The sequence below is a fragment of the Triticum dicoccoides genome, chromosome 5A (genome assembly GCF_002162155.2).
Source record: "Triticum dicoccoides isolate Atlit2015 ecotype Zavitan chromosome 5A, WEW_v2.0, whole genome shotgun sequence".
In the NCBI taxonomy this organism is placed as follows: domain Eukaryota; kingdom Viridiplantae; phylum Streptophyta; class Magnoliopsida; order Poales; family Poaceae; genus Triticum; species Triticum dicoccoides.
In genome coordinates, this window is record NC_041388.1 from 708879779 (window position 1) to 708888480 (window position 8702).

Consider the following 8702-nt stretch of genomic DNA (forward strand, 5'->3'; position numbering starts at 1 on the left):
TGTGGGTGATAAGGAGATGCAATTCTATGGTTAACATCATACTTAGCAAGCATTTTACTAAAAGCACCATGAATAAAATGTGAACCACCGTCAGTCATTAAATATCTAGGGACTCCAAACCTCGGAAAAATAACTTCTTTAAGCATCTTAATAGAGGTGTTATGATCAGAACTACTAGTTGGAATAGCTTCTACCCACTTAGTTATGTAATCAACAGCAACTAAAATATGTGTATACCCGTTAGAGGAAGGAAAAGGTCCCATATAATCAAAGCCCCAAACATCAAATGGTTCAATAACCAGTGAATAATTCATAGGCATTTCTTGACGTCTACTAATATTACCAATTCTTTGACATTCATCACAAGACAAGACAAGACAAACTTACGGGCATCCTTGAAGAGAGTAGGCCAATAAAAACCGGATTGCAATACCTTATGCGCAGTTCTATCTCCAGCATGGTGTCCTCCAGAAGCCTCGGAGTGACACTTGCGTAGGATCTGTTCCTGTTCATGCTCAGGTACACAATGTCTAATAATACCATTTACACCTTTATAAAGATGTGGGTCATCCCAAAAGTAATGTCTCAAATCATAGAAGAACTTTTTCTTTTGCTGGTATGTGAAACTAGGTGGTATAAGTTTAGCAACAATATAATTAGCACAACCAGCATACCATGGAGCAGTTCGAGAAGCATTTATGACATTTAATTGTTCATCAGGAAAGCTATCATCAATAGGTAGTGGGTCATCAAGAACATTTTCTAACCTAGACAAGTTGTCTGCAACGGGGTTCTCAGCTCCCTTTCTATCAATAATATGCAAATCAAATTCTTGTAGCAGGAGAACCCATCTAATAAGCCTAGGTTTAGCATCTTTCTTTTCCATAAGGTATTTAATAGAAGCATGATCAGTATGAATAGTTACTTTAGAATCAACAATATAAGGTCTGAACAAGCAAATACAACTGCTAAGAATTCCTTTTCAGTGGTAGCATAATTTTTTTGGGCATTGTCTAGAGTTTTACTAGCATATTGAATAACATTTAATTTCTTATCAACTCTTTGCCCTAGAACAGCACCTACAGCATAATCACTAGCATCACACATAATTTCAAAGGGTAAATTCCAATCAGCTGGCTGAACAATAGGTGCAGAAATCAATGCTTTCTTAAGTATTTCAAATGCTTCTACACAATCATCATCAAAGACAAATGGAATATATTTTTGTAATAGGTTAGTCAGAGGCTGAGAAATTTTTTATAAGTCCTTAATGAACCTCCTATAAAAACCGGCATGACCAAGGAAACTTCTTATACCTTTGATGTCCTTGGGACACGACATCTTTTCAATAGCATCGACTTTAGCTTTATCAACTTCAATATCTCTTCCAGAAATTTTATGCCCCAAGACAATACCTTCATTAACCATAAAGTGGCACTTCTCCCAGTTCAAGACAAGATTAGTTTCTTCACATCTCTGCAAAACTCGATCAAGGTTGCTCAAGCAATCATCAAAAGAGGATCCATAAACAGAGAAATCATACATGAAAACCTCACAAATCTTTTCACAAACGTGAGAGAATATAGCCATCATGCATCTTTGAAAGGTAGCAGGTCCATTACATAAACCAAAAGGCATACGTCTATAAGCAAAAGTACCGAAAGGGCAAGTAAAAGTGGTATTTGCTTGATCATCAGCTGACACAGGTATTTGAGAGAAGCCAGAGTAACCATCTAGAAAGCAAAAATGTGTATGGTTGGATAATATTTCTAGCATTTGATCAATAAAAGGCAAAGGGTAATGATCTTTTTAGTAGCTTTATTTAATATGCGGAAATCAATTACGATCCTATAACCTGTAATAATTCTTTGCGGGGTCAATTCATCTTTATCATTAGGAACAACAGTAATACCTCCCTTCTTAGGGACACAATGGACAGGACTTACCCACTGACTATCAGCAACGGGATAAATTATATCTGCCTCAAGGAGCTTTAATATTTCCTTTCTTACCACTTCTTTCGTCTTAGAATTCAGCCGTCGTTGGTGATCAATAATTGGTTTGGCGTCTTTCTCTAAATTTATTTTGTGTTGACATAGAGTGGGACTAATGCCCTTAAGATCATCAAGACTATATCCAATAGCAGCACAATGCTTCTTCAGAGTTTTCAAAAATTTCTCTTCCTCCTTCTCTGAAAGGTTAGCACTAATAATAATAGGATATATCTTATTTTCATCAAGATAAGCATATTTAAGAGTATCAGGTAATGGTTTAAGCTCAAACACGGGATCACCCTTGGGTGGAGGAGGATCCCCTGGGATTTCAACAGGCAAGTTGTGTTTCAGAATAGGTCCCTATTTAAAGAATACTTCATCTATTTACCTTCTTTCATTCATGAACAGATCATTTTCAAGGTCTAGTAAATATTGTTCTAAAGGATCAGTAGGAGGCACGACAATAGAAGCAAGACCAATAATTTCATCTTTACTAGGCAATTCCTCATCACGGGGTTGTTGATACGTCTCCGTTGTATCTACTTTTCCAAACACTTTTGCCCTTGTTTTGGACTCTAACTTGCATGATTTGAATGGAACTAACCCCGACTGACGCTGTTTTCAGCAGAATTACCATGGTGTTATTTATGTGCAGAAACAAACGTTCTCGGAATGACCTGAAACTTCACGGAGCGACTTTTCAGAAAATATGAAAAATACCTGCAAAATATGAAGGCCAGGGGGGCCCACCACCTCTCCACGAGGGTGGGGGGCGCGCCTGCCCCCTAGGGCACGCCCCCCGACCTCGTGGGCCCCCTGTTGCCTCTCCGACTCCAACTCCAACTCCATATATTGTGTTTTGGGGAGAAAAAAATCAGAGAGAAGAAATCATCACGTTTTACGATACGGAGCCGCCGCCAAGCCCTAAAACCTCTTGGGAGGGTTGATCTGGAGTCAGCTCAGGGCTCCGGAGAGGGGAATCCGTCGCCATCGTCATCATCAACCATCCTCCATCAACAATTTCATGATGCTCACCGCCGTGCGTGAGTAATTCCATCGCAGGCTTGCTGGACGGTGAAGGGTTGGATGGGATCTATCATGTAATCGAGTTAGTTTTGTTAGGGTTTGATCCCTAGTATCCACTATGTTCTAAGATTGATGTTGCTATTACTTTGCTATGCTTAATGCTTGTCACTAGGGCCCGAGTGCCATGATTTCAGATCTGAACCTATTATGTTTTCATCAATATATGAGAGTTCTAGATCCTATCTTGCAAGTCTATAGTCACCTATTATGTGTTATGATCCGTTAACCCCGAAGTGACAATAATCAGGATACTTACCGGTGATGACCGTAGTTTGAGCAGTTCATGTATTCACTATGTGTTAATGCTTTGTTCTGGTACTCTATTAAAAGGAGGCCTTAATATCCCTTAGTTTCCGTAAGGACCCCGCTGCCACGGGAGGGTAGGACAAAAGATGTCATGCAAGTTCTTTTCCATAAGCATGTATGACTACATTCGGAATACATGCCTACATTACATTGATGAACTGGCGCTAGTTCTGTGTCACCCTAGGTTATGACTGTTACATGATGAACCGCATTCGGCATAATTCTCCATCACTGATCCATTGCCTACGAGCTTTCCATATATTGTTCTTCGCTTATTTACTTTTCCGTTGTTATAGCTATCATCACTACAAAATACCAAAAACACTAATTTTACTACCGTTACCTTTTGCTATCGTTACCACTAGTATCATATTACTTTGTGATACGTCTCCGTCGTATCTACTTTTCCAAACACTTTTGCCCTTGTTTTGGACTCCAACTTGCATGATTTGAATGGAACTAACCCGGACTGACGCTGTTTTCAGCTGAATTACCATGGTGTTATTTATGTGCAGAAACAAACGTTCTCGAAATGACCTGAAATTTCACGGAGCGACTTTTTAGAAAATATGAAAAATACCTGCAAAAGATGAAGGCCAGGGGGCCCACCACCTCTCCACGAGGGTGGGGGGCGCGCCCCCAGACCTCGTGGGCCCCTGTTGCCTCTCCGACTCCAACTCCAACTCCATATATTGTGTTTTGGGGAGAAAAAAATCAGAGAGAAGAAATCAACGCGTTTTATGATACGGAGCCGCCGCCAAGCCCTAAAACCTCTCGGGAGGGCTGATCTGGAGTCCGTTTGGGGCTCCGGAGAGGGGAATCCGTCGCAATCGTCATCATCAACCATCCTCCATCACCAATTTCATGATGCTCACCGCCGTGCATGAGTAATTCCATCGTAGGCTTGCTGGACGGTGATGGGTTGGATGGGATCTATCATGTAATCGAGTTAGTTTTGTTAGGGTTTGATCCCTGGTATCCACTATGTTCTGAGATTGATGTTGCTATTACTTTGCTATGCTTAATGCTTGTCACTTGGGCCCAAGTGCCATGATTTCAGATCTGAACCTATTATGTTTTCATCAATATATGAGAGTTCTAGATCCTATCTTGCAAGTCTATAGTCACCTATTATGTGTTATGATCCGTTAACCCCGAAGTGACAATAATCGGGATACTTACCGGTGATGACCGTAGTTTGAGCAGTTCATGTATTCACTATGGTATAATGCTTTGTTCTGGTACTCTATTAAAAGGAGGCCTTAATATCCCTTAGTTTCCGTAAGGACCCCGCTGCCACGGGAGGGTAGGACAAAAAATGTCATGCAAGTTCTTTTCCATAAGCATGTATGACTATATTCGGAATACATGCCTACATTACATTGATGAACTGGAGCTAGTTCAGTGTCACCCTAGGTTATGACTGTTACATGATGAACCGCATTCGGCATAATTCTCCATCACTGATCCATTGCCTATGACCTTTCCATATATTGTTCTTCACTTATTTACTTTTCCGTTGTTATAGCTATCATCACTACAAAATACCAAAAACACTAATTTTACTACCGTTACCTTTTGCTATCGTTACCACTAGTATCATATTACTTTGTGATACGTCTCCGTCGTATCTACTTTTCCAAGCACTTTTGCCCTTGTTTTGGACTCCAACTTGCATGATTTGAATGGAACTAACCCGGACTGACGCTGTTTTCAGTAGAATTACCATGGTGTTATTTATGTGCAGAAACAAACGTTCTCGGAATGACCTGAAACTTCACGGAGCGACTTTTTAGAAAATATGAAAAATACCTGCAAAAGATGAAGGCCAGGGGGCCCACCACCTCTCCACGAGGGTGGGGGGCGCGCCCCCAGACCTCGTGGGCCCCTGTTGCCTCTCCGACTCCAACTCCAACTCCATATATTGTGTTTTGGGGAGAAAAAAATCAGAGAGAAGAAATCAACGCGTTTTATGATATGGAGCCGCCGCCAAGCCCTAAAACCTCTCGGGAGGGCTGATCTGGAGTCTGTTTGGGGCTCCGGAGAAAGGAATCCGTCGCAATCGTCATCATCAACCATCCTCCATCACCAATTTCATGATGCTCACCGCCGTGCATGAGTAATTCCATCGTAGGCTTGTTGGACGGTGATGGGTTGGATGGGATCTATCATGTAATCGAGTTAGTTTTGTTAGGGTTTGATCCCTGGTATCCACTATGTTCTGAGATTGATGTTGCTATTACTTTGCTATGCTTAATGCTTGTCACTTGGGCCCAAGTGCCATGATTTCAGATCTGAACCTATTATGTTTTCATCAATATATGAGAGTTCTAGATCCTATGTTGCAAGTCTATAGTCACCTATTATGTGTTATGATCCGTTAACCCCGAAGTGACAATAATCGGGATACTTACCGGTGATGACCGTAGTTTGAGCAGTTCATGTATTCACTATGGTATAATGCTTTGTTCTGGTACTCTATTAAAAGGAGGCCTTAATATCCCTTAGTTTCCGTAAGGACCCCGCTGCCACGGGAGGGTAGGACAAAAAATGTCATGCAAGTTCTTTTCCATAAGCATGTATGACTATATTCAGAATACATGCCTACATTACATTGATGAACTGGAGCTAGTTCAGTGTCACCGTAGGTTATGACTGTTACATGATGAACCGCATTCGGCATAATTCTCCATCACTGATCCATTGCCTATGACCTTTCCATATACTGTTCTTCGCTTATTTACTTTTCCGTTGCTATAGCTATCATCACTACAAAATACCAAAAACACTACTTTTACTACCGTTACCTTTTGCTATCTTTACCACTACTATCATATTACTTTGTGATACGTCTCCGTCGTATCTACTTTTCCAAATAATTTTGCCCTTGTTTTGGACTCTATCTTGCATGACTTGAATGGAACTAACCCCGACTGACGCTGTTTTCAGCAGAATTACCCTGGTGTTATTTATGTGCAGAAACAAACGTTCTCGGAATGACCTGAAACTTCACGGAGCGACTTTTCAGAAAATATGAAAAATACCTGCAAAAGATGAAGGCCAAGGGGCCCACCACCTCTCCACGAGGGTGGGGGCGCGCCTGCCCCCTAGGGCACGCCCCCCGACCTCGTGGGCCCCCTGTTGCCTCTCCGACTCCAACTCCAACTCCATATATTGTGTTTTGGGGAGAAAAAAATCAGAGAGAAGGAATCATCACGTTTTATGATACGGAGCCGCCGCCAAGCCCTAAAACCTCTCGGGAGGGCTGATCTGGAGTCCGCTCAGGGCTCCGGAGAGGGGAATCCGTCGCCATCGTCATCATCAACCATCCTCCATCACCAATTTCATGATGCTCAACGCCGTGCGTGAGTAATTCCATCGCAGGCTTGCTGGACGGTGATGGGTTGGATGGGATCTGTCATGTAATCGAGTTAGTTTTGTTAGGGTTTGATCCCTAGTATCCACTATGTTTTGAGATTGATGCTGCTATTACTTTGCTATGCTTAATGCTTGTCACTAGGGCCCGAGTGCCATGATTTCAGATCTGAACCTATTATGTTTTCATCAATATATGAGAGTTCTAGATCCTATCTTGCAAGTCTATAGTCACCTATTATGTGTTATGATCCGTTAACCCCGAAGTGACAATAATCAGGATACTTACCGGTGATGACCATAGTTTGAGCAGTTCATGTATTCACTATGTGTTAATGCTTTGTTCAAGTACTCTATTAAAGGAGGCCTTAATATCCCTTAGTTTCCGTAAGGACCCCGCTGCCACGGGAGGGTAGGACAAAAGATGTCATGCAAGTTCTTTTCCATAAGCATGTATGACTACATTCAGAATACATGCCTACATTACATTGATGAACTGGAGCTAGTTCAGTGTCACCCTAGGTTATGACTGTTACATGATGAACCGCATTCGGCATAATTCTCCATCACTGATCCATTGCCTACGAGCTTTCCATATATTGTTCTTCTCTTATTTACTTTTCCATTGCTATAGCTATCATCACTACAAAATACCAAAAACACTAATTTTACTACCGTTACCTTTTGCTATCGTTACCACTAGTATCATATTACTTTGTGATACGTCTCCATCGTATCTACTTTTCCAAACACTTTTGCCCTTGTTTTTGACTCCAACTTGCATGATTTGAATGGAACTAACCCGGACTGACGCTGTTTTCAGCTGAATTACCATGGTGTTATTTATGTGCAGAAACAAACGTTCTCGAAATGACCTGAAATTTCACGGAGCGACTTTTTAGAAAATATGAAAAATACCTGCAAAAGATGAAGGCCAGGGGGCCCACCACCTCTCCACGAGGGTGGGGGGCGCGCCCCCAGACCTCGTGGGCTCCTGTTGCCTCTCCGACTCCAACTCCAACTCCATATATTGTGTTTTGGGGAGAAAAAAATCAGAGAGAAGAAATCAACGCGTTTTATGATACGGAGCCGCCGCCAAGCCCTAAAACCTCTCGGGAGGGCTGATCTGGAGTCCGTTTGGGGCTCCGGAGAGGGGAATCCGTCGCAATCGTCATCATCAACCATCCTCCATCACCAATTTCATGATGCTCACCGCCGTGCGTGAGTAATTCCATCGTAGGCTTGCTGGACGGTGATGGGTTGGATGGGATCTATCTTGTAATCGAGTTAGTTTTGTTAGGGTTTGATCCCTAGTATCCACTATGTTCTGAGATTGATGTTGCTATTACTTTGCTATGCTTAATGCTTGTCACTTGGGCCCTAGTGCCATGATTTCAGATCTGAACCTATTATGTTTTCATCAATATATGAGAGTTTCTAGATCCTATCTTGCAAGTCTATAGTCACCTATTATGTTTTATGATCCGTTAACCCCGAAGTGACAATAATCGGGATAATTACCGGTGATGACCGTAGTTTGAGCAGTTCATGTATTCACTATGGTATAATGCTTTGTTCTGGTACTCTATTAAAAGGAGGCCTTAATATCCCTTAGTTTCCGTCAGGACCCCGCTGCCACGGGAGGGTAGGACAAAAGATGTCATGCAAGTTCTTTTCCATAAGCATGTATGACTATATTCGGAATACATGCCTACATTACATTGATGAACTGGAGCTAGTTCAGTGTCACCCTAGGTTATGACTGTTACATGATGAACCGCATTCGGCATAATTCTCCATCACTAATCCATTGCCTACGAGCTTTCCGTATAATATACTTCGCTTATTTACTTTTCCGTTGCTATAGCTATCATCACTACAAAATACCAAAAACACTACTTTTACTACCGTTAGCTTTTGCTATCTTTACCACTACTATCA